The sequence below is a fragment of the Lissotriton helveticus genome, chromosome 1_1 (assembly GCF_964261635.1).
Source record: "Lissotriton helveticus chromosome 1_1, aLisHel1.1, whole genome shotgun sequence".
Taxonomy (NCBI): domain Eukaryota; kingdom Metazoa; phylum Chordata; class Amphibia; order Caudata; family Salamandridae; genus Lissotriton; species Lissotriton helveticus.
Window position 1 is genome coordinate 7,987,390 of NC_136057.1, and position 25,350 is coordinate 8,012,739.

The window sequence follows — 25,350 nt, forward strand, 5'->3', positions numbered from 1 at the left end:
GAACGAGGCGGGGGGGGGGGGGGGGGGGGAGTCGAGGCGCCTCGGATTAAACATTTATTATCACAAGTTATTCACGAGAAGAGACACACACAGTGTGACCCCCCCCCCCCCCCAGAGGGACAGACATTAGTGGGGTGCAGAGGGTGCAGTGTCACCCTCCCAGGACACAGCAGAGATCTGCCCCCTCCAGGAGGGGGCACTCCAGGGTCAAAGGTCACTTTTTTGGAGATGGATCATTAATTGAAGCGATCAGGGCCCGGGGCTGAATCAGGACATTTCTGTCATTCCATCACTTTGAGTGACACCTGTCAGTGTGCAGCGCCTCGTATCCGGAGTGAGCTTTAAACTGAGGGTTTGAACAATGCTGCAGTGACCCTGGGATTAAAGCGCCTCGAGTCACAGCTGCATCCAGGGCTCTGGGCAGGTCCAGGGGAGCAGTGTCTCTCTTCGGAGCCTGTGCATAGCGCACCGAGGCTCAGGGCGGAGTCAGAGGCGCTGAATGGGGAGGAATGAACTCTGGGCTCCTCTGTCCTTAAAGAGAATCCATCACCGAGAGGCCTGTCCAGAGGAGGGGCAGAGGAGGAGAGGCCTGTCCAGAGGAGGAGAGGAGGAGAGGAGGAGAGGCCTGTCCAGAGGAGGTGAGGAGGAGAGGCCTGTCCAGAGGAGGAGAGGAGGAGAGGCCTGTCCAGAGGAGGGGCAGAGGAGGAGAGGCCTGTCCAGAGGAGGAGAGGAGGAGAGGCCTGTCCAGAGTAGGAGAGGAGGAGAGGCCTGTCCAGGGGTGCAGAGGAGGAGAGGCCTGTCCAGAGGAGGAGAGGAGGAGAGGCCTGTCCAGAGGAGGGGCAGAGGAGGAGAGGCCTGTCCAGAGGAGGGGCAGAGGAGGAGAGGCCTGTCCAGAGGAGGGGCAGAGGAGGAGAGGCCTGTCCAGAGGAGGAGAGGAGGCGAGGCCTGTCCAGAGGAGGAGAGGCCTGTCCAGAGGAGGGGCAGAGGAGGAGAGGCCTGTCCAGAGGAGGAGAGGAGGAGAGGCCTGCCCAGAGGAGGAGAGGAGGAGCGGCCTGTCCAGGGGAGGTGAGGAGGAGAGGCCTGTCCAGAGGAGGGGCAGAGGAGGAGAGGCCTGTCCAGAGGAGGAGAGGAGGAGAGGCCTGTCCAGAGGAGGAGCAGAGGAGGAGAGGCCTGCCCAGAGGAGGGTCAGAGGAGGAGAGGCCTGTCCAGAGGAGGAGCAGAGGAGGAGAGGCCTGTCCAGAGGAGGAGAGGAGGAGCGGCCTGTCCAGGGGAGGTGAGGAGGAGAGGCCTGTCCAGAGGAGGGGCAGAGGAGGAGAGGCCTGTCCAGAGGAGGTGCAAAGGAGGTGAGGCCTGTCCAGGGGTGCACTGGAGGTGAGGCCTGTCCAGAGGAGGGTGCAGAGGAGGAGAGGTCTGTCCAGAGGAGGTGAGGCCTGTCGAGGGGTGCAGAGGACGAGTCCAGAGGAGGGGCAGAGGAGGTGAGGCCTGTCCAGGGGTGCAGAGGAGGTGAGGCCTGTCCAGAGGTGCAGAGGAGGTGAGGCCTGTCCAGAGGAGGGACAGAGGAGGAGAGGTCTGTCCAGAGGAGGTGAGGCCTGTCGAGGGGTGCAGAGGACGAGTCCAGAGGAGGGGCAGAGGAGGTGAGGCCTGTCCAGGGGTGCAGAGGAGGTGAGGCCTGTCCAGAAGAGGAGAGAAGGTGAGGCCTGCCCAGAGGTGCAGAGGAGGTGAGGACAGTCCAGGGGTGCAGATGAGGTGAGGCCTGTCCAGGGGGCAGAGGAGGTGAGGCCTGTCCAGGGGTGCAGAGGAGGTGAGGACTGTCCAGGGGTGCAGAGGAGGAGGCCTCACCTCCTCTTCCCCTCCCCTGGACAGGCCTCTCCAGGGGTGCAGAGGAGGTGAGGCCTGTCCAGATGAGGAGAGGAGGAGAGGACTGTCCAGGGATGCAGAGGACCTGTCCAGGGGTGCAGAGGTGGCGAGGCCTGTCCAGAGGAGGAGAGGAGGTGAGGCCTGTCCAGGGGTGCAGAGGATGAGGCCTCACCTCCTCTGCCCCTCCCCTGGACAGGCCTCTCCAAGGGTGCAGAGGAGGTGAGGCCTGTCCAGAGGAGGAGAGGAGGAGAGGACTGTCCAGGGATGCAGAGGAGGTGAGGACTGTCCAGGGGTGCAGATGAGAAGAGGCCCTTCCAGGGGGGCAGAGGAGGTGAGACCTGTCCAGGGGTGCAGAGGTGGTGAGGCCTGTCCAGGGGTGCAGAGGTGGCGAGGCCTGTCCAGGGGTGCAGAGGAGGTGAGGCCTGTCCATAGGTGCAGAGGAGGTGAGGCCTGTCCAGGGGTGCAGAGGAGGAGAGGCCTGTCCAGGGGTGCAGAGGAGGAGAGGCTTGTCCAGGGGTGCAGAGGAGGTGAGGCCTGTCCAGAGGAGGAGAGGCCTGTCCAGAGGAGGAGAGGAGGTGAGGCCTGTCCAGAGAAGTTGAGTGCTGTCCAGGAGTCAGAGGAGGAGAGGCCTGTCAAGGTGTCCAGAGGAGGTGAGGCATGTCAAGAGGTGCAGAGGAGGAGAGGCTTGTCCAGGGGCCACAGAGGAGGTGAGTCCTGTCCACGGGTGCAGAGGAGGTGAGGCCTGTCCAGAGGAGGAGAGGAGGTGAGGCCTGTCCAGAGGAGTTGAGTCCTGTCCAGGGGTCAGAGGAGGAGAGGCCTGTCCAGGAGCCCAGAGGAGGTGAGGCATGTCAAGAAGTGCAGAGGAAGAGAGGCCTGTCCAGGGGTGCAGAGGAGGTGAGGCCTGTCCAGGGGTGCAGAGGAGGAGAGGCCTGTCCAGGGGTGCAGAGGAGGAGAGGCCTGGTCAGGGGTGCAGAGAAGGTGAGTCCTGTCCAGGGGTACAGAGGAGGAGAGGCCTGTCCCGGGGTGCAGAGGAGGTGAGGCCGGTCCATGGGGTGAAGAGGAGACGAGGCCGGTCCATGGGGGTGCAAGAAGGTGAGGCCTGCCCAGGGGGGTGCAGAGTAGGTCACTTCGGGGGCTGCAGATGAAGTGAGACCTTTTCTATGGGGGTACAGAGTAGATGACTCCTGTCTGGGGGTTAAAGAGGAGTGAGACCAGTCTGGGTAGTGCAGAGTAGGTGAGTCCTTTCCGGGGGGTGCAGAAGAGGTGAGGCCTACTTACAGGGGTGCAGGGGGCAAGAGTCCTGTCCAAGGGGGAGCAGAGTAGGTGAGGTCTGTCCTGGGAAAAGCAGAGGAGGTGAGGCCTTTCCCGGAGTAGCAAAGGAGATGAGGCCTCTCCATGGGGCTTAGGGGGAGGTGAGGCTTGTTCAGATGGTCTGCAGAGGGGGTGAGACTGTCCATGGGGGCTCAGAGGAAGTGATGCCTGTCCAGGGGGGCTCAGAAGAGGTGATGCCTGTCCAGGGGGTGCAGAGGTGGTGAGGCCTGTCCGAAGGGTGCAAAGGAGGTGAGGCCTGTCCAGGGGGCTGCAGAGGAGGGGAGGCCAGTCATGGGGGGGCTGCAGAGGAGGGGAGGCCTGTCCATGAGGGCCCGGGAGAGGTGAGGTCTGTCTAGTGGGGTGCAGAGGATATGAATCTTGTCCACTGGGTCGCAAACAAGGATAACCATGTCCAGGGAGGTGCAGAGGCAGTGAGACAGTGAGGCCTGTCCAGGGGAGGGCAAAGGAGGTGAGGCCAGTCCAGGGAGGCTGTAGAAGAGGTAAGACCTTTCCATGGGGGTGCAAAGGAGGTGGGGCTTGTCCATGGGATTACGAAGGAGGTGTGGCCAGTCTGATGGGTGCGGAGGGAAGTGAGACCTCTCCGAGGGGTTGTGAAGGAGGTGAGGCCTGTCCAGTGGGTACAAAGGAGATGAGGCTTAGTCAGGGGTTGCAGAAGAAGTGAGGCCTGTCCAGCTGGGTGAAGAGGAGGTGAGGCAATGAGGAGCAGCGGTAAGCCACCGAACACGCTGGAAAAAATAGAATGTATATAAGCAGGGTTACTCCAAAATAGTTTTAAAAGATGTCACAATGCTGGAGCCCACGAGTTTAAAATAGTGCGCCTGGCCCGTGATATCAGAAACGTTAAATATTTGGTGTATCAGTTCACTGAAATATAGGAAGAGATTTGTATTTAATAATGGCTGTATTTCACTGGAAGTTCTTCACACCTGCCAATCTAAGGTATCGCGAGCCGACTTGAGAACCTCTTCTTACTGAAACAATAACACTTTGAGTTTGATTAGCTTATTGAAATCTGTTTTTCAAAGTTGGAATTGAAGGCCATATAGAGCTATCTACATTCCCATCTGAGGGGATAAACAGGACATTGTTGCAGCTTGTGACTATCTGAGAAACAGACACCACATACGGAATACCCAACCGCATTCCGCAGCAGTCCTGATTATTAAGGACTAAATAGCTTCCACTCAAAAGCAAATTTATAGTGGAAATTATTACAGGAACTGGAGTTTCTTTTACAATTCATGTCAAATTGGGGGTCGAAACATTACAGGCGCTGTGAATTTTAACATGTTGACATCCAAGGGAATGACGACCAACAGGCGAGTTACACTCATGTTCTGTAAGAAAAACGTCTCTTTCAGCATGTTGACAACGACAGGCAAAGGGCAAGGACCATATCTCATGTATATAGCTGCTCCCGAGGGGTTCGTATCTACCTATGGGGAAGTGTTTCATGTAGGCATTGAACGGAAAGGTTGAGATGGGCAATGAGAGACCCCCGTGTATTAACAACACTGCTGATGGCGTTGCCGCTACAGTGAAGGGGAGTTGTTCAAGCTTCTCTATGTGTAACAGTGTAACCAGCATCTTTCATTGCCATTGATTGCTGTGTTTGTGTCAATAAAAGGGTAAGAACAAAGCGGTACTGTTGAGATAATGCCAAGGTACGCGACCTTTCTTAAGTGTTTGTAATGTCCAGCTAAATTGCATAATTGATCTATGTTGCTCTAGGAACAGTACTGACTTGTTCTCTTTCAGGAGAGCCTTAAAAACATGGCTTTTTAACGTGTAATCCTGGTCTCTTTTTATGCTTAATTTGAATGATGGTAGGCAGCACTAGTGTCAGAGGGTGTCTTTCACCTATTATGCACAGGAGCAGAATGGAGGCAGTTCCCAACGCCCCTCTGCAATTTCTGGGCACGCACGTATAACTCACGTGAGCAACCACAAAACCACAGGGGGGAAAGGGGATGGGACAGAGAAGAGAGCCTCAGGATATTCACTGGTTCTTCCTTCAACGTCTAGACCCTTCTTCTTTTCTTACAGTTCTTTGTTTTAGCTGAAGTGAACTGCAAAAGAAATGTTCATAAACAACTTATCTGACTCTAAACATTTATCTTAAATAAATTATTCTTGGTGTACATACTCAGTTCTCCTGTGACCCATGCCTCTCTTCTATTGTTTAGTTGTCTTCTTCCTTGTTACTGGCTTAATGTAACTGTACATTAAACAATTGTTTATTCTTTGTCACTGCATTTCTTTATTTATTTTTCTTTCTTATTATTCCTAGGTTTCTCTCACCTAAAGTTAAGAAGACTCAGCTTTTACTTCAACTCCTACTCTGGTAAGTTTTAACCTTTAACACCTATGTACATGTATGCTCTGATGTGTGCTTCTACTGGACTCCCGAAATACTAAGGAACACACTAGCCAAACCTCCCTGCTCTGAATTTTCTCAGGAAATATTTACATCTGCTACTGTTGTCTTAAATACCATTCACTATAGCAATGTGCAACAACTGAAAACTGGCAGGCTCACCAGTTACCTTCAAATATCGCCCCAAACGATACTGCAAAACTCTTACTGACTGCTGGAATGAACTTTGCTGCTCACACTCAACTCCGGCACTCATCGTGCGACAAAACGCTTCAAAAAAACAATTTCTCGACAAAAGTATCTTTCTCTTTACCTTTCCCGGCGCAACCCTGAAGCACGTCCTATCTTCGTCGAATCTCAGGTGAAGTGCGCGCTAATGTGGGCGCTTTACCTGGCAATTAGCTACCTGAGCACTAGTAAGCTGACTCAAAGATCGTTTCCCGGCGGCCATCTTGGGGTTGCTTTTCCTTCTGCTTTTAAGAACTGAATAAGCTCTCCTTGCCTTCAAATATGCCTTGAGGCTAATTACGCGTACTGAAAAGCCTTTTCTCCTGGGGAGATGACTGATCCTGACAGTCAGGACACCCTTGGGTATCAGTTTGCGCTTTACAAGTGATTTTAACTTTAACATTGACATTACGTTGATTCTGACCATGATACAATTTTGCACAATATCAATTACAGATGATACAATATTAACCAAAGTATGAATACGAGGTGACAATGTATTAATGTTGTCCACCACAGCAATATCTAAATTATCCTGGTCAATTTGACGTAAACGTACTGCAGGTGCCAGTTGCAACAATTTCCAAAGTTCATTGTAAGCAACATAAACAAATAATTTAGAACTTGGTGATTTTGGACCCAAAAGGATTTCAGATAGATCAAATTCTTCGGACTTGAGGGAAATATGTTGTTTCACTGCAGATAAAGTGTAAATTAATCGCTGTTGATACAATTTACCCACAGAATATGCTGTTACAGTGTTAGAGTGTATGGCTTGTGAATATTGGTGACCAGGTCTATTTAATTTGAATTCAGATGTTGTGTTTAAAAAACAAGAGTGACAAACATCTGTGTCTATTGGCCATAATAACCACTCACCCAGAGCATGATTGAAGAATTAAAGGTACCGCTTTGTATAATACCATTTAATTGGCTCTTCAGTATAATGCGTGTAAAACTGCCAATCAGGAAGGGGGCTAGTGATGGAATATTAGGATTAATTTTTGCCAGTCCCAGAAAAGTTGTTTGCTGGACAGTGTCATTCAGAAAAATAATTTGTCTGGGAATCAGACATGCATGAAATAGAGATTCTGTACCTTGGACTTGCCAGGACTTAGTGCCCCAAATAGATTTCAAGTCAACATTATCCTTCCAATTATCTAAGACTTTCAGGACTAGGTTGTCAAGGCGGTATATAGTAACTTAGTTTAAGAAAGCAGATATTTTTTTAAGTAGCGAGAACCAATTTAAAATAGTATGATCTTTGGTCCGAAGCGTCATAACTCGTGAAATATGTATATTTTATCTTGTGTGTTTCGGAGCTAACCTGAGGTGGAGTTGGGCAATGCTCCCATTGAGTATAGTTATAATGGGGAAGCTGTCCATTAGCTCTATGAAGAAAATGATGTCCATAATGTTGATAACAGAACAACTCAGCATAGTTAGCAGAATTCAAAAAGAAATCTTCAGATTCAAAAACAGTGTAATATTGTACTTCTGAAAACATCAAATGTATAGTATCAACATCCCAATCATCCGATTGCAACCAAGGCATTATAACATCACCCATGGAAACCCTGAATACATTGGGTATCTGAAGGGTGTCCATTGGACCAAACACATCAAATGGTACTTTATCCAATACAATTCCATCAGTGACTGGGAGCGCTGAAATGTTGGCAAGGGTATAGTCTCTTTTAATTCTATGCGAGGATGAATGTGGAACCAACAGCTCGTCCACACGTTCCACAAAGAGCAATCTGAGGGGGAATGGCCATTAATCGAAATCCGTCACAAATCCAATCAGTATGAACAGAAGTACCTTGGAGAGCACTATCCAGATATATATCTCTACTGTGGAACCAGATATGTGCGTTTCAACCAGGAGATTCAAACCCAAATCGGCACTGGAGGGGATGCAAAACCGAGGACAATGAAAAACTGTGGGAAGTATATTTATCTTGATCAATATAGTAGCCTGAAAAACTCAGTTGGAATAGAGGACGCTGTGATTCCTAATAAGAACTAGAAGCTCGCACATTCGAAGGGGTCTTGAGGGGTGGATCAGAATAAACTATTTCAATCGTGGAATGGAAGTAGATGTAACAGGTACCAGGTCAACTGAAGACTCGACGTTTCCCTCCGGTGGCCGGGGAGAAGCAGGGAGGATGGTGTTTAACTGCTACAAAACAACATTCTGTAGTGGGACACTTCTAGGCATATTATTTAGAATCGGCCATATGGTGTAACAACATTTTTGTAGATTCTGCAAGACAGTACAGTGATTATCTTTGTCATAGGTTGTGGCTGCCGCCATACTGTTTAGACCACGAAAGGTCTAGAATATACATCTTGATGCCAAAGATCATTTCATATGGGCTCCACCCACCCAGAAATCTTTTAGGGAGGTTGTTAAGTGCACGTTGACCCCCTATGAGTCAACCAGCCATGTCCCGTACCTAATACCTTTGCCTTTAAAGACTGCTTTAACTCACAGTTCATTGGCTCCACAACAAAATTACCCTCGGGCCTATATGGAGATGAAAGTTGCACCTGCACCCCCATGGATGTCATTGAGTAACATGCATTATCAGAAACAAGGGGACCGCAATGGTCAAGATAAACACAGCCAAATGGCTGATTTGAACGAAAGGGCTGTGTCTCAGTTGGACGGGACACAGTAGAAAACTTAATCTGTTGACAAATGTCACAATATAGGACATAACGGTGAGTTTGCTGATACAAACCATGCCACCAATAACGTTGCTGTAAAAGTGAAATAATGGCATGCAGGGAGGGTCCCAAATTGCGAGGGGTCCACATGCAGTTTCCAGAAAGCTAGATCTTGATCCAGAAAGAGTGATTTCTAGGTCTCAGCTAGACAAAGCCTGTGCTACCTCTTCGAGACATGATGCATATACTTTTTAGGCTTCAGCCCGCCCATAGGCTTCCCATTTGCTGGCTCCATCATGGCTCTCCTTCTCGTCTTTCTCCCCATTTGTCCATGGCATGCTTGCGTCATGCCTTTTCCTGTGTTTAGTCCTCCCCGAGAGCATGGGGCAATCACTATATCAATCCATTGGTTTCATTTTAGCCTCGTTTTTAGGAACGACTTTTTCACTTTGTTGAACTGCAGTTCACACAATCTGTCCTGTTTTCACTCACTCCATTCAATTTTTGTAAACAGGCCTGTAAATCTTGTTCTTATCTCTTCACATTTGCCGTGCATTCAAACACTGAGATCAAATGCCAGATGGTGTATTCAGAGGGCACATGTTCCGTGACCTGACCCCCTCCCTCACGCCATATGGCTGTTGCTTGCAGATGGGCAGAACTCTGCTTAGAAATGCGATGTACGCCCACAACAGCACAAATTTGCATTGTTGAACACTTTCGTTTTTAGAAACAACTCTTCTTTTTTCCAAGTGCATGTGAAAATATTTTTTCACCCGTGGAAGTGAAACCTAACCTTTCTTCCTGTCATGTGTTTCCTGCATGGGACATTTTAGTTTTCCCTATGTTAACCTAACTGTGCACATATTGTTTGTGCACATTACCTGACTCTTGCTCATATTGACCTGTGCTCCGTGCCGGTCTCCCTTCCCCGGTCCACCGCGGGTCTTAATCCCGTTTGTGTGGAAGGAAATGGTGCGCACATACAATAGGAGTCAAGAGGGAAAAACAGAACTAGGGCGCCCTCCACTCAGTAAGTCAACAAAACAATTGACCTAGTTCTTTTGGTGCTGTAAATCAAAATAAATGCACATATATGAGGGACTGCCTGCTGTTCCCCTGTGTGTGAGACACAACAGCGACATTAAACATCACAAAGTAATGGATAATAATTACCCTGTTGGCCAGTTTTTCTCTCATACCATCCAAGAGGAAAAACTTTCAATGTCAGGTGACAACCCCCAGCGGTGGATGTGATCCTTTCTCCCCTCAGTACTTTATCTGGGGACAGATAAAGTACTGAAGGGAGAAAGGATCACTCAAAGCACAGTGTTTTTGGCAGTGGCAGCTCATTATTTTGCCCTGAAGAAATTTCCTGATAAAGACCAAGGCAATGAAACATGTCGGCTGTAAGCAGAGTGTGAATCGATAGGTAGTATTCACATCTCTCCTTTTTATGTATATGTGTTTACTGTTTGCAACAAGGGAATGCGAGGAAAAAATATTTGTGTCTTGTTTGCACAGTAACCTTTTTGTTATATGTTGAATGTTGTTAGTCCTTGTCACATATAAGTTTGTGTACACTGCACCATTCACTGTCTTCTTTCCTTTGGGTTTCGGACACGTTTACGTTAAGCTAGGTGGCACCGATGATGAGAACAGGGCCATCCTGGTGAGTACCAACCAGGGGTCCCATTGGTGGTGTGCCCGTGAGGTGCCATCTAGCTATTCACACATTTTCTATTGTTGTCCTTCTGGTGAATGTTAGTCCTGTGCTGTTTGTAAATGTGTTGATCAGAGTATGGCTACTTTTTATTATGGCAATAGATTGGGACACGGTAACAATCTCTAGAGTTAGAGGTGTGGTTGGAGTGATTATTTGACGATCCATATGTGTTCACAGATCTGGATGTAAATTGCCAAAAGAACTAGGTCAATTGTTTTGTTGGAAGGAAATGGTAACTTCCGGGCGGCGGTTGGCGGTCTAGTTTTCAGACTGGGCCCCACTAGAAAAGGGGCATGCAGAATGTATCGCATCGGACGCGCGCCGACGGCACGCCAAAGGCAAGCACGTCTGCGCCCGTCCGCTCCAGAACGCTGCCAGGAGCCAGGGACCCTGGTCATTCTCCTACAGAACACAGCCATTCTACACAATTATTATATACCAGACAAGAGCTGCTGGTGAATCAACACACCAGACTACCTCATAACTGTAAGATTGAGTCCTGGCCATGCCCCGAAGGGCCTTTCTCTTGCCGAGGCTGTCATTTTCAAACAACTTTTGACCGAGCCAGATGCTCAAGTGATCTCCACCCAAAGACCTCTCACAAAGTGTGGAAAAATATGCTGTGCAACATTAGCTTTCTGCCAAAACATTCGATTGAAGACTTTTTCACTGAAACCTGGATGAAACCTCATTCGGTCCCCGCCATAACTCTAGACATACCAGAGGGATATGAAATGATCAGATTAGATAGGCCTATAATGGATATTCTTTTCTCTAATTCTTCTAAGATAAAGTGCAAACCTCCTCAACAACTCACCTGGTCAGATCACTCAGTTACCGAATTTGACATCCAGTACCTTAATAAGCTTAAAACTCCCAATCAAATTGTACCATATCTGCGGAGACAGTGGCAGAAGGTGTCAGCAGAAAACTTTCAAAGTAGATTCACGAAGCCGCACTTTCTTGTATCAGACCATACTGAGGAAGCACTGTCAAAATGTCATTCAGCGGTCATTACAGTCATTGACCACCTTGCGCCACTTGAACCCTGTCTGAGCCACCCGAATCGTCCGCAAGCTGCTTGGTTTACACCCCTCTTGCGTAGTCAGAAGCAACTATGTAGGAAATTGGAAGGAGCATGGCGCTTATCACATAATGAGGCAGATAGGGAAAAGTACTGTGCTTGCCTGATCAGATACCATAAAAACATAAAGGTAGCGCGTAAAATGCACCTTTTGTCTCAGCTGACTCAGGCAAGCAACTCCTCAAAAACATTGTACCAAAAGCTCTATTCTTTCACTAATCCAAAAGCATGTGAAAGCTTGGAGACTCCTTCCCAGAAATTGTGCAATAACCTTGCCGTACACTCTGCCCAGAAGATTGAACACATATATGAGAAAATATCAGCAGCTGATAACCTATCACAGATTCCTATGACCTTGGACCATATGGAAGTGATAAATCAGCATAAGTTAGAGTGCTTTCCTTCTATCACCTTAGCAGAGGTTACAACCCTGATCCATAGCATGAAATCTGGATCTCCTATGGATCACATTCCAGCTAAATGTATTCCATCTTTGGAGAATCAGCTGTCCCCCATGGTGCATCAATCTCTCTCTTTCAGAGGGATACGTCCCACAGGAATGGTAGGCTGCCCAGGTCAGACCCATAAGCAAGAAATCTAATTTTCCGTGGACAGCTCTCGCTAACCTTCGTCCCGTCTCTCCTCTTCCATTCTGGAGCAGATCATGGAGAAACATGTGAATACTCACCCGTCCAACTATGTCGAACTGTCTGGATGTTTAGATCATTCCCAGTCCGGTTTTAGGGCCAAATACAGCACCGAACCTGCGTTACTTACTGTAACGGATAACATCAGAATGACCCTAGATAAGGGCCATTCGACGATTCTGGTGCTGTTGGACCTATCCGCGGCGTTCGACGCGATTTTCCATAGTGTCTTGCTCAGAAGATTGGAGGAAATTGGGTTTAGCTCTGTCATGGATGAATAGTTTCTTGTCGGACCGTTTCCAGACTGTTAACCTGGGCCCTTATCAATCGTGCCGGTGGGTATGACCAAGGGAGTACCTCAGGGCTCATGTTTGACCCCTACTCTTTTTAACATCTATATTGCTCCCTCGGCCAACCTTATGAGGACGTATGTGTTTATTCCCATAGCATACGCCGATGACACCCTGCTCCTTTTTCCATTCAATAAATGTTCTTCCTCGGTACAACTGGCATTCTCAAACAGGATGAGGGCCTTATCACACTGGATGTGGAGTAACTTCCTCCAGTGGAATGTAGGAAAAACTGAGATCATGCTTATGGGAGAAGCCCCCCTCCTATGGACACCGGATTGGTGACCAACGGATCTGGGCCCTCTCCCTTCCCCTAAACTCACTGTTAAAAATGTAGGGATCCGCCTTGATCGTGATCTCAATCTGAAAGAACATGTAATTCAAACTGCAGGTTCCTGCTTCCATGTTATTGGCATGCTGCGCCGAGACTTCCCCCTCCTCCCTGACTCTGCTCGGAAAACCATAGTCCAGGCGATGGTCTTGAGTCACCTGGACTACTGTAACGGTCCGCTTATCTCGGGAAATGATGCCTTGCTCATCAGAATACAGGTGGTGCAGAACACGGTGGCTCGGCTGGTTCTCAATGCTCCACCTCGGACCCCTTCACTGCCCCTTCTTACGGAATTGCATTGGCTCCCTATCCGTCAACGTATTCAGTTTAAAACCTGTTGTATTATTCACAAAGCGCTGGTCAACTTGGGACCCTCCTATCTCGCCGAAAATCTTTTGCCTTAAATTCCCCCTAGATCCCTACGTTCAGGTGCAAAACACCTTCTGGTGGTACCGCGGATAAAAAGGGCCAGACGAGGTGGAAAAGCTCTCTCCTATTGCATCCACTCTTATGGAATCAACTCCCGCTCCACTTAAGACAATGCTCCGAACACTTGCAGTTCAGGAAAATGCTTAAGACGTTTCTTTTCTGTCATTGTTGATCCTCTTTGAATACTTAGCTATCCTCTCACAGTCCTGCTAAAGCGCAGAGATACCCCTTCAGGGGTCGATTCTAGCGCTATATAAACAGATACAAACACAAATAGGCCTCATTTTTCTTTGCACACATTACCATATAAACATGCTTGCTTGTACTTTCACACGGAACCTGCACATGTTTTTGCATTCTGTTCTTTTCCTGGGATTAGGTCTGCGTGCAACCGACATGGCCAAACAATAATGCCCCATGTTATTCTTTCTGGCCAGGCACTAGCACCTAGATATAACACAAGAATGCAGCTGTTGTTTATGTGCACACATGTCCTATCATAAAAATGAGTACATGAACCAAACAGAATTGGCTCATGACAGCCATTGATTCTTGCCTACCTAAAACAAAATTAAGAGGCCACACCCGTCATCCTCCTGCCCCTTGGTTTAATGACACTCTAACGGAAGAAAAAACGAAATGCAAAAGTGCGGAACGCAATTGGCGGAAAACCTATTCCCTGGAAGCAAAACAAACTTATAAATCTAAATTGACGCACTATCAGATGTTATGTAGAAGAGCAAAAACAGATTATGTCTGTATGACAATTACGGAGGCGTTAAAAAAATCAAAAACATTGTTTAATGTTGTAAAAGAGCTTGCAGGATCTAACACTGTTCAAAAACCACCCGATTTAAACAAAAAACAGTGCGACCAGTTAGCTTCCTTCTTTGTCAACAAAGTGGACAAAATTCATAAGGGCATAGAGCTCGCACAAAAAGATCAACATCAGCTTAATACGATCATTTCTGGTGATCCAATTATGGAAGTTGGCGATGCTTCCAAAGAGTTGGACTCTTGTGCCATTGACAAAAGACATGCAACCTTAGAATGTTGGCCACCGCTAAATGCCGACATGGTTATCAATTTACTAAATACGATCAAATCCGGCTCACCAAAGGACCCCTTACCCTGCTCTGTCCTAAAACAATTGAATAGAAATGTATTGACGTTCATTACAGATCTACTTAATGCCTCTCTTCAGGAAGCATACGTTCCAGCAGAATGGAAGCATGCTATGGTCCACCCATTGTTGAAGAAGGCTGGAGCAGATCCAAATATGCCCTCCAACTTTAGACCAATATCTCTTCTGCCTATCTTTTCAAAAATTTTGGAAAAGCACGTGCATCAGGTGCTGTCGGAATTCATAAAAACACACGATCTCCTTCCTTTACAACAATCTGGATTCCGTGTAGGTTTTTCTACGGAAACGACGTTGCTTGGAGTGACAGAAAACATCCGCGCCATGATAGACAGAGGAGAAACTGTGGCACTCATATTATTAGACCTGAGTGCCGCGTTCGACACTGTTTCACATGTGGTGCTGTTACGAACACTCTCCTCCATAGGTATTCATGGCGCAGCCATAAATTGGATTGAGTCACTGTTAAGCAATCGTACGTTTCAAGTTTTTTCTCAGTCTGCCTGCTGTGAGACTTTACTTCTTAAACATGGAGTACCACAGGGCTCAATTTTAAGTCCACTGCTTTTTAATTTGTATATGAGTCCTCTTGCGAGATTAGTTGAGGAGACAGGTTTGAATATGTTTTCATATGCTGACGACTCACAGCTCCTTTTCTCTCTTTCTTCAGCCGAAAGTAACCATCCTTCCATGCTAAAATTAGGGTTAGGTAAGATCGCTGGATGGATGCAGGATAATTTTCTTAAGCTTAACGGCGAGAAAACGGAGCTAATTATTCTTGGAAAAAATAGAGAGGCCTGGGGACCACAACATTGGCCATCTGAAATGGGCCCTCCTCCTATACCTGTTTCACAGGCACGTAACTTGGGAGTCATCATTGACGAATCTTTAGATATGCACCAGCAAGCCGTTAAGACTTCTGCTACATGTTTTGCAGTCTTAAAATGGCTAAAGAAGATCTGCTGGATGCTCCCTGATGGCACCAAAAAAACTGTCATCAATGCCTTGATTACTTCAAGGCTAGATTATAGTAATGTGCTGTACCTAGGGGCAAAGAAAGCTACAACCAGAAGGCTGCAATTAGTACAAAACGCAGCGGCGAGACTTCTTTTCAAAATCCCTATGTCCTGCCCCACTACTAAATACATCCGTGACCTTCATTGGTTGAAAATTGAAAATAGGATTAGGTTCAAATCCCTATGCTTTATGCACAAAATTTCAACTGGAACTGCTCCTAAATATCTGCGGAACCTTGTGCATCCTTACTTACCTTCGAGAGTCCTTAGATCAGCAACCGCTAATAATTTCATTATTCCCAAAATCAAATTATCACGGATGGGGGGAAGATCCTTTGCCTTCTTAGGCCCATCCCTCTGGAACAAGTTGCCTCATTCCTTACGTTCGTTTCAATGTACATAGCGAATGCCACTATAACCCTGACATCCAGACTTTTCTGGCGGACCGATCCCTCCTAGGTTTGTGTCAGCTCAACGAGGGGCCAACTCATATAGCGGGCCCCACTTTGGATATTCTTTTCTCTAATTCTTCTAAGATCAAGTGCAAACCTCCTCAACCACTCACCTGGTCAGATCGCTCAGTTATCGAATTTGACATCCAGTACCTTTATAAGCTTAAAACTCCCAATCAAATTGTTCCGTATCTGCGGAGACGGTGGCAGTAGGTGTCAGCAGAAAACTTTCAAAGTAGATTCACGAAGCCGCACTTTCTTGTATCAGACCATACTGAGGAAGCACTGTCAACATTTCATTCAGCGGTCATTACAGTCATTGACCACCTTGCGCCACTTGAACCCTGTCTGCGCCACCCGAATCGTTCGCAAGCTGCTTGGTTTACACCCCTCTTGCGTAGTCAGAAGCAACTATGTAGGAAATTGGGGAGAGCATGGCGCTCATCACATAATGAGGCAGATAGGGAAAAGTACTGTGCTTGCCTGATCAGCTACCATAAAAACATAAAGGTAGCGCGTAAAATGCACCTTTTGTCTCAGCTGACTCAGGCAAGAAACTCCTCAAAAACATTGTACCAAAATCTCCATTCTTTCACTAATCCAAAAGCATGTGAAAGCTTGGAGACTCCTTCCCAGAATTTGTGCGATAACCTTGCCGTACACTTTGCCCAGAAGATTGAACACATATATGAGAAAATATCAGCAGCTGATAACCTATCACAGATTCCTATGATCTTGGACCATTTGGAAGTGCTAAATCAGCATAAGTTAGGGTGCTTTCCTTCTATCGCCTTAGCAGAGGTTACAACCCTGATCCATAGCATAAAATCTGGATCTCCTATGGATCACATTCCAGCTAAATGTATTCCATCTTTGGAGAATCAGCTGTCCCCCGTGGTGCAGTCTATTATCAATCTCTCTCTTTCAGAGGGATACGTCCCACAGGAATGGAAGGCTGCCCAGGTCAGACCCATCCGCAAGAAATCTAATATTCCGTGGACAGCTCTCTCTAGCCTTCGTCCCATCTCTCTTCTTCCATTCTGGAGCAAGATCATGGAGCAACATGTGAATACTCACCTGTCGAACTATGTCGAACTGTCTGGATGTTTAAATCATTCCCAGTCCGGTTTTAGGGCCAAATACAGCACCGAACCTGCGTTACTTACTGTAACGGATAACATCAGAATGACCCTAGATAAGGGCCATTCGACGATTCTGGTGCTGTTGGACCTATCCGCGGCGTTCGACACGATTTCCCATAGTGTCTTGCTCAGAAGATTGGAGGAAATTGGGTTAAGAGGTTCAGCTCTGTTATGGATGAATAGTTTCTTGTCGGACCGTTTCCAGACTGTTAACCTGGGCCCTTATCAATCGGCGCCGGTGGGTATGACCAAGGGAGTACCTCAGGGCTCATGTTTGAACCCTACTCTTTTTAACATCTATATTGCTCCCTTGGTGAACCTTATGAGGACGTATGTGTTTATTCCCATAGCATACGCCGATGACACCCAGCTCCTTTTTCCATTCAATAAATGTTCTTCCTCGGTACAACTGGCCTTCTCAAACAGGATGAGGGCCTTATCACACTGGATGTGGAGTAACTTCCTCCAAGTGGAATGTAGGAAAAACTGAGATCATGCTTATGGGAGAAGCCCCCCTCCTATGGACACCGGATTGGTGGCCAACGGATCTGGGCCCTCTCCCTTCCCCTAAACTCACTGTAAAAACTTAGGGATCCGCCTTGATCGTGATCTCAATCTGAAAGAACGTGTAATTCAAACTGCAGGTTCCTGCTTCCATGTCATTGGCATGCTTCGGCGAGTCTTCCCCCTCCTCCCTGACTCTGCTCGGAAAACCATAGTCCAGGCGATGGTCTTGAGTCACCTGGACTACTGTAAGGGTCTGCTTATCTCGGGAAATTATGCCTTGCTCATCAGAATACAGGTGGTGCAGAACACGGTGGCTCTGCTGGTTCTCAATGCTCCACCTCGGACCCCTTCACTGCCCCTTCTTACGGAATTGCATTGGCTCCCTATCCGTCAACGTATTCAGTTTAAAACCTGTTGTATTATTCACAAAGCGCTGGTCAACTTGGGACCCTCCTATCTCGCCGAAAATCTTTTGCCTTACATTCCCCCTAGATCCCTACGTTCAGGTGCCAAACACCTTCCGGTGGTACCGCGGATAAAAAGGGCCAGAGGAGGTGGAAAAGCTCTCTCCTATTGCATCCACTCTTATGGAATGAACTCCCGCTCCACTTAAGACAATGCTCCGAACACTTGCAGTTCAGGAAAATGCTTAAGACTTTTCTTTTCTGTCATTGCTGATCCTCTTTGAATACTTAGCTATCCTCTCACAGTCCTGCTAAAGCGCAGAGATACCCCTTCAGGGGTCGATTCTAGCGCTATTTAAACAGATACAAATACAAATAGGCCTAATTTTTCTTTGCACACGTTACTATATAAACATGCTTGCTTGTACTTTCACACGGAACCTGAAAATGATTTTGCATTCTGTTCTTTTCTTGGGGTTAGGTCTGCGTGCAACCGACATGGCCAAACAATAATGCTCCATGTTATTCTTTCTGGCCAGGCACTAGCACCTAGATATAGCACAAGAATGCAGCTGTTGTTTATGTGCACACATGTCCTATCATATAGATGAGTACATGAGCCAAAAACAGACACATGGAAGGAGAGGTCTGATAGAATAGCACTGCGTGCGCTGAAATGTAGAACGTCCATCTGTGCATGCATAGGTACGGAGTCTGCCGTTAATCCCCGAGATCATTCATATGTTCATTTAGCCTTAGAAGCAGGGGAGGTTGCGTAAGATTACTCTGACCTATAAAATGACAGCGCTTTTGATTGTATATCGATCATTAACCATGTCAATAATATTTTCATTATGAGTCTAATTTCTATTGTGGCACGTATACTTCATTTCAGAGCACAATAGTTTGAATAAATATTCTTAACCTTCTTTGTGTCTTCTGGTTATCTTATTGTTGACAATTACAAGTGAGCGAGCGAAAGTGTGTTTCCTGTTACCGCGATCGCTGAGTTGGTCTAGCGTGTTGTGTTCTGGGGGTGCAATTTCACTTGTTTCCCTGATAAGGTTCGGAGGGCAAGTGAGGCGCTGTAGCTAGTCGGACTCTGCCTTAAGATACTGAGGTGGTTTGGTGACTCAGTCTCTTCATGCTGATGCTCTCTGGTCCCAAGCATAGTTCTGTTCCAGACCAGATTCCCTGCAACAATCCTTATTATTTTAACACAATTGTCAATAAAAATGATCACACTTCACGTTCTTCTCTGAGTATGCTAAATAAACTATTTGCACGAAATAGATTAATTGTCCTTGTCACTTGTGCTTTTCCTCCACCGTTGTTGTTTCCGTAGTTGGGAATCAGTGACCTCTCCCGAATTGGAAGTTCTGGAGGCGTTTCTACATGAATGTTCATCTTCTGTTGCTGCCACCAATAGATCCTGTTATGAACCCCAATATAGGCCTAGGTAGTTGCACAACCTTTTACCTACATTTGTCTTATCATTGTTCTACATAACGGGTCTGACGCTGACCTTTTACCTAGTGAGGCGCTGCATAAATGTTGTGTGGTTTTCTTCTTTATTTCTCATTTGTTATGCATGAGGATTCTCAGTGTCACAGCAGGATTACCATCTTTGCATAATAACTCTATACAAGGGTCACCACTATTATCATCCTTGGCCGACATGCCCATAGTACCATGACACATCTAGGTAGAACCCCTGAGGGTACCTTTCGGGTATATAAGCACCATATCTTTGCCAGGCAGCCAAAGGAGAAGAAACTTCCAAGCTGACATGCTGACAGGAGACGCTGACTCCCTGCCCGGACATACTCCAGCACGGAGTGGTCTAACATCCTTCAAGGGGTGTCCAATTCGAGACCAAGACGGGGTCCTTCACTCTCTCACATTAGGTAATGAGGTTGGCTCTTTTCTAGAGGGGATCCTTGGCTATACAACTACATACATGCTAGGTACACTTACGTACAACTAGTTAAGGTTGCATCGTAGTGATAGAGCGCGCGAGGTCACCCAACCAATAATTTCGCTGTTTCCGGCTTCGGGCCCATATATTTCAATTCACAATATACATTGACCGGGTGACTTCACGGGCTGCTACCAATTTGTGTGAATTCCCTACTGTTATTCCTCAGCGTACCCGACTTACCATCCACCGACACGGGTACCTATGACCACAACGGATCAGGGAGCTAGCTGTAAAAGGAAAGGCAGCAAAATACAAACTCAAAATGACATTCAATACTGTTGTAAATGACCACGGACAACTGGAAGTTTTAAAATCTTTATCTAAAAGTTCGTTCTCGGTAAGCATTAAATTTACAAGAATGAGGCAATCAATAATCAAGATAATGAAAAGTACATAACTATAGAGAAATAAAGTCAGGGTAATCATGGAAATGCTAATATGAAATGCAACAGGTAACGTTATGCATTCAGGGCAAAAGTTCTTTAGACAGTTTAAGTAAGGCCGTTCTAGACCATATCAGAAAATGACAACCCGCAATGCAAAATATGATTTCTAACAGGTAGGGGAACATGGGAACACGTTATGAAAATGATTGACTTTACGTTTTCAATGGTTGCGGAAAGCATGGAAAAATAACATGTGCAAAGGTGTGTCTTTATTAAAGCAAAAGACAGAAAATAGAAAGGTGCAGTTTCGAGAGATTTTGAGCAATATTTACCTAGACTGGTGTGGAAACCAAACCCTGGCCAAGGGTCAGTTAAGGACAGGAAACCCTCAAGGAAGGATACCCCTCAATGGACAGCAGGTGCAGAATGGACACCCAGGACAGGACAGGAAACCCTCAGATTAGGAATCAGGACAGGACCTCAGGACAGGAACCCCTCAGGACAGGACCGCTCAGGACAGGACCAGCACCCGCAGTTCGGAAACAACGCCTGCGCTCCACCCTCTCTGCAGCTATCGATCAAGACCCCGATTGGGTCAGCGAACTCCCAGCAAAGTGCTTCGCCAGCACTTTAAGGTTCAGTAGAACCTTAGTCTATGGTCAATTTCGGACAGAGTGCTCCGCAGCTCTCTGTATCTTCAGTCACCTATTGAGTGCGTTGGGTCAGTGACAGGTCAGCTAAACCAGACAAGTCGGACAATTTCCCTAGGTGTACCCAGGGTAGATATACAGTTTTGGGGCAGTGTACCACCCCCCAATGTTGCAAAGTGTCAGAATCCCTCAATTTGGATTGGTCCTAAGATAGGATTTGGGTAATACACCAATCAGAACACACTATTTGGAGGCCTTATTTACATCTCTGGGCACCGCCTAGCAAGATTGGGGTTCCCATGAGAAAATTGCGCAGAATACAGGGAAAGAATACATTTTAGCAACATAATAGAACAATATCGTGATGCTGCGGGGCGAAGGTACTGCTTCCCAGGGTGGCTTCTGGTATCAACCTTCTTTGGCAGCAATTCAATGCCATGATGGCTCCTGGCGAGTCTGCGCACAAGTACCCTCCAAGATGGACTCCCCAGCCCAGCCCCCCTCCGAGTTGAGGATACATGAAAAGTAAGCGAAAACAAATTAATACATAGAAATAACGATATGAAAACACATCATTGGGTTTGTACTTTCAACTTATCACTAAAAATATACTTATGCAGTCTAAATGTTAGCTACATATATACGGGCACAAGAGCAGTGGCACGAGCAGTACCACGTTACTGGCAAAGCTATGCATTACGCATGCGCAACTATTTCCCTCCAAACCTGCAAACACATCAGGACACGTGAGTGTGACTGACGCATGCGCAGACACTTATTTAAAGCAGCGGCCATTTTACTGACTCAAATTAATCGTATTAGAAATACACATAGGCAAGCTTCGTAGACCTCGTTTAAACATGAAATAAACGTTAGTAAGACGTACAAATTATTACTTTGTTACACATAAACGAGGTTCATGAATTCGGCAAGTCGCAAAATGCGAAGCTTTGCTTCATCAATCCCCTCTTTGATGATATTTACTATCATCACAAAATAAATGGAACCAGATGCCAACTTTTCACACCTTATACAGCTCTATCTCTTCCAACAATCTGTTCAACTTCTCTTTCTCATTTTTGGTAGGGTGAGAATTCTTTACCCTTTTGTAGATCTGATTATTTATTTCCTCCAGTTCAAGCTCATCCACACTTCGTTTCACTCCTCTGGCATTCACTTGATGCTTTCTGGTGTGCTTACGGCATTTGCAACAGACGAATATGAAAAATAGGATGAGACCTATAATTCCAATTGGCATCAGTACCTTGAACAATAAGCCTTTACCTACGCTAGCAAGCCAATAACCTACATTTGAGAGACCATCTACCAGTCTCTTCCAGGCACTGTCAACCTCGAGTGGTTTGAGTTCCCTTTCCAAATTAGTAATATTTTTCACGTATCTTTTGAGCTGCACACTTTTGTCCGGAATATAAGTGCAACAATGTTGCGCCTTCAACATCCGGCAGACTCCGCCCTCTTTCGCTAATAAGTTGTCAAGACCAAGTCTGTTCTGTAAAACCATTGATCTGATCGCAACCATTTCGGTATTGACCAGCAGAAATCCATGAGCTGTGTCAGTAGACAGCACATCCACTATGGTGGACAATTTGCAAATTCTGTGAGTGTTCAGAACCACTCCCACTCCAGGTATCAGTGCACTGAAAATACTACCCATAATTTCACCTACGCTTTCTCTTTTACTACGCACTAAGCCATTAGTATTTTCACTGCTTCCAGCAACTCCATTCACATGGTATATTTTCGGGAAGACAATGCCAAAATAGCAGCTTCCATACCAGTGATCCGGCAATTTGAAATAAGCCTTGTCCCCACAAATATAATAAATTCCAGGAAACACAGGCTCTGACCCATTTTTGAAACCCCAACCTCCAATTACCTTGTAATTATGTTCGCATTCACTGGAACCAATGAAAATGTTATTATAATAGCTAGTCTTCTCGCGGTGAAGACATAGCTTTCCTTTCTTTTCAAAATCCAGCAACAGAGCAGGACCCGCCCCACCATTTGAGGTGCCTTCCATGTTCTCCGCCCATTTTGGCATTTTCTGTTTTTCGTCATCTGCCTTTCTTTGTATTTTTATTCTCCTTTTCTCTGCCATGTTCAGGAACATCTTTTCCTGCTCACGCAAAGAACAAGTCAAGTTATCTCTGTGTGCGTCACCTATGTCGATATTACCTATAGTCAGAAAGTATTCGCCCATATAGCGAGTAACGTCACTTTTGGTATGTACAGGATTCAAGTTCCCACGTATAGGAAGTTCAGAAAAGATCACGTCATTGTTAGAGTAGTAGTACTGTAACGGTCCTCTTTTGTAAAATAAACTAGCTAAAATGCTACAGGAGATTCCATATGTCAAGGGCAGGTGATGGTATGTCACGCCTTCAGCTACAGAGGTAGGTAGCTTCATGCAGACATAGCAATCTTCAATTTCCATAGTCTCTACATAGTGTATCAACAAGTTTGCGAAAACATTTAAATGTGTCTTATTCTTAACTCCATGATAATGTAGTCCTCCCTCATCTGATGCTTCTAGGTCTCGTTTTGTTTGTTTCAGTGCTCTCTCATGTCTTGCTACACTCTGTGTTGTCAGCTCCTCACTGTCAGTATTTACAATTTCAGTAGGGTAAATATTAGTATTTTTGCTCACCGCAAAGGGAATGAAGACTGTTAGTCCTATCCAAACTAATATCAGTATAACTATACTACATACACATACCTTGCAGCATGTTTTGCAACAACTGCGACTAGGTCTACCATTCACGCTTGAATCAGACATTTTGGCTCAGAAGAAGTTTCTCGACCCCTCTTTGTGTCTTTACACAAGTAGCTTACTTTGTGCAAATTCACGGTGGCTCGTCTTCTTCTTCGGCAGAATACTCAGGGACGGGTTCTCCGTCGCTTTCGTCAGTGATATCAAGATCTTCAAATTCTTCCAAAACGAGCGTCCATTCAGGAGACTTGTACTTTTTGTTTTGTTTCTTTATTCGATCACTCCTTCTTTTGGAAGTACCTTCTTGTTGCTCAGCTATGCGAGCACTTCTCCTTTCTTCTGCACGTTTTTCTTCCACCGTTTTTATCCTTAGTCTCAATTTCTTTACGAAGCCAGGCTCTGTGTGCTTTCTTTTCTTAAGTCTTTTAGTTGGCACTTGGACTTCGTTTTCTTCTCTTGCCCTCTTGTTTTCATTAGTTTGCGGCAATTCTGTTTCAGTTTCTTCCTCTTCTATCTGACTAGTTCCAGGGCTAGCATCTATTTCTTCTGCCTGGTTACTAATCTGGCCTTGTTCAGGACAGTTTTGTGTTTGCCTCTCAAATGTCTCTGTTTCTGTTTCCTGAACACGTTCTTCTAATCCTATCTGATCCTGTTCAAGCACTTCGATCTCTGGATTTTCTTCTGCTCGAACTATTACGCTATGTCTAGTCTGTCCCTTCTCGACATCAGGAGTCAGTGGAGGAGTATCAATCACTTGTTCTGTCCCTGTCTGACCTTCTCCTTCCTCAGTTTTGATGTGAATCTCAAGATCCTGAGGTTCTTCGCCTGTGCCTCGCTTTTCCTCTCTAGTCCACTCTCTACCTTCCAAAAGTCGTTCTCTTGTTCTGATGGGGTCTTCGGTGAGATCAATCAATGGTATCCACTCCTCTGGCCATATGCTCGGCAGCTCGTCTTCAGCTACTTCTGGCTCAGCTTCTTGGACCCCTTCAGCAGGCTGGACTCTTGGTAGTTCGTTATCAACTATTCCTGGGCCAACGTCTGCTGTTCCTGCAGCTTGACTGGTACTGGGCTGTACGTCGTCAGCTACTTCCGGTCTGGCTCCTGCAGAGTCCTCTGCTGGACGCCCTTCTTCTTCAGGCTCTTCGTCTGGTAATACCTTCTGGGTGTGGCTGGCGTGTATCCAATGTGGAACCCCTGCACACTTTACTGCTGTGGTTGTTACCAGGATCACCTGACGCTTCTCTCCCCACCTGGGCTCCAGGCAGCTCTTCCGAGTATGCTTCTTTATCTTGACCCAGTCTCCAGGGACCAGTTTGTGGAGAGGAGTCGTTGGATTGAGGATGGCGTCTTCTCCGATCTGGCGAGAGATACAACGCACTTGGTCACCTAATCTCTTGCAGTATTCAAGCACCAAATCATCAGTAATACTCAACAGTTTGCTTCCTGGTACCCATGCTTGTCTCATCACTCTTCCCATCAGGATTTCATGGGGACTTAGGCCTGTCTTGCGGTCAGGAACACTTCGGAGTCCCATCAGGACCAAGGGCAGGGCCTTCACCCAGGTCATGCCAGATGCATTACACAGTTTTGCTAGTCTGTTTTTGATAGTTCCATTTACTTGTTCCACTATTCCAGAAGCCTCTGGACGGTATGCACAGTGAAGCTTTTGTGAAATTCCAAAGGCTTTACAGAGTTCGTCGATTACCTCATTCTGAAAATGTCGGCCTTTATCTGATTCAATAGTGACTGGAACCCCGAACCTAGGTATCAGTTCCTTCAGTAAGCACTTAGCTACTGTCAGTGCGTCATTTTGGGGAGTAGGGAAAGCCTCCACCCACTTTGAAAATAGGCAGACCATGACAAGGACATATCGCTTCACTTCACAACGGGGCATGGTGATGAAATC

The 25,350-nt window shown here is 46.5% G+C and overlaps 1 protein-coding gene across 2 annotated transcripts in view; it reads left to right on the forward strand.

Annotated features, from left to right (window-relative positions):
* Positions 1-482: 482 nt before the first annotated feature.
* The window catches only part of LOC144808861 (uncharacterized), a 102,109-nt gene continuing 77,241 nt past the window's right edge, over positions 483-25,350 (forward strand). The window contains exons 1-3 of one of the 2 annotated variants that reach the window (XM_078673678.1): positions 483-714; positions 2,593-2,639; positions 5,480-5,533. The gene's annotated coding sequence lies outside the window, so the exon portion shown is untranslated. Of the gene's footprint in view, positions 715-916; positions 1,274-2,592; positions 2,640-5,479; positions 5,534-25,350 lie in introns of those variants that run through there. The other variant, XM_078673670.1, reaches the window with a different exon arrangement.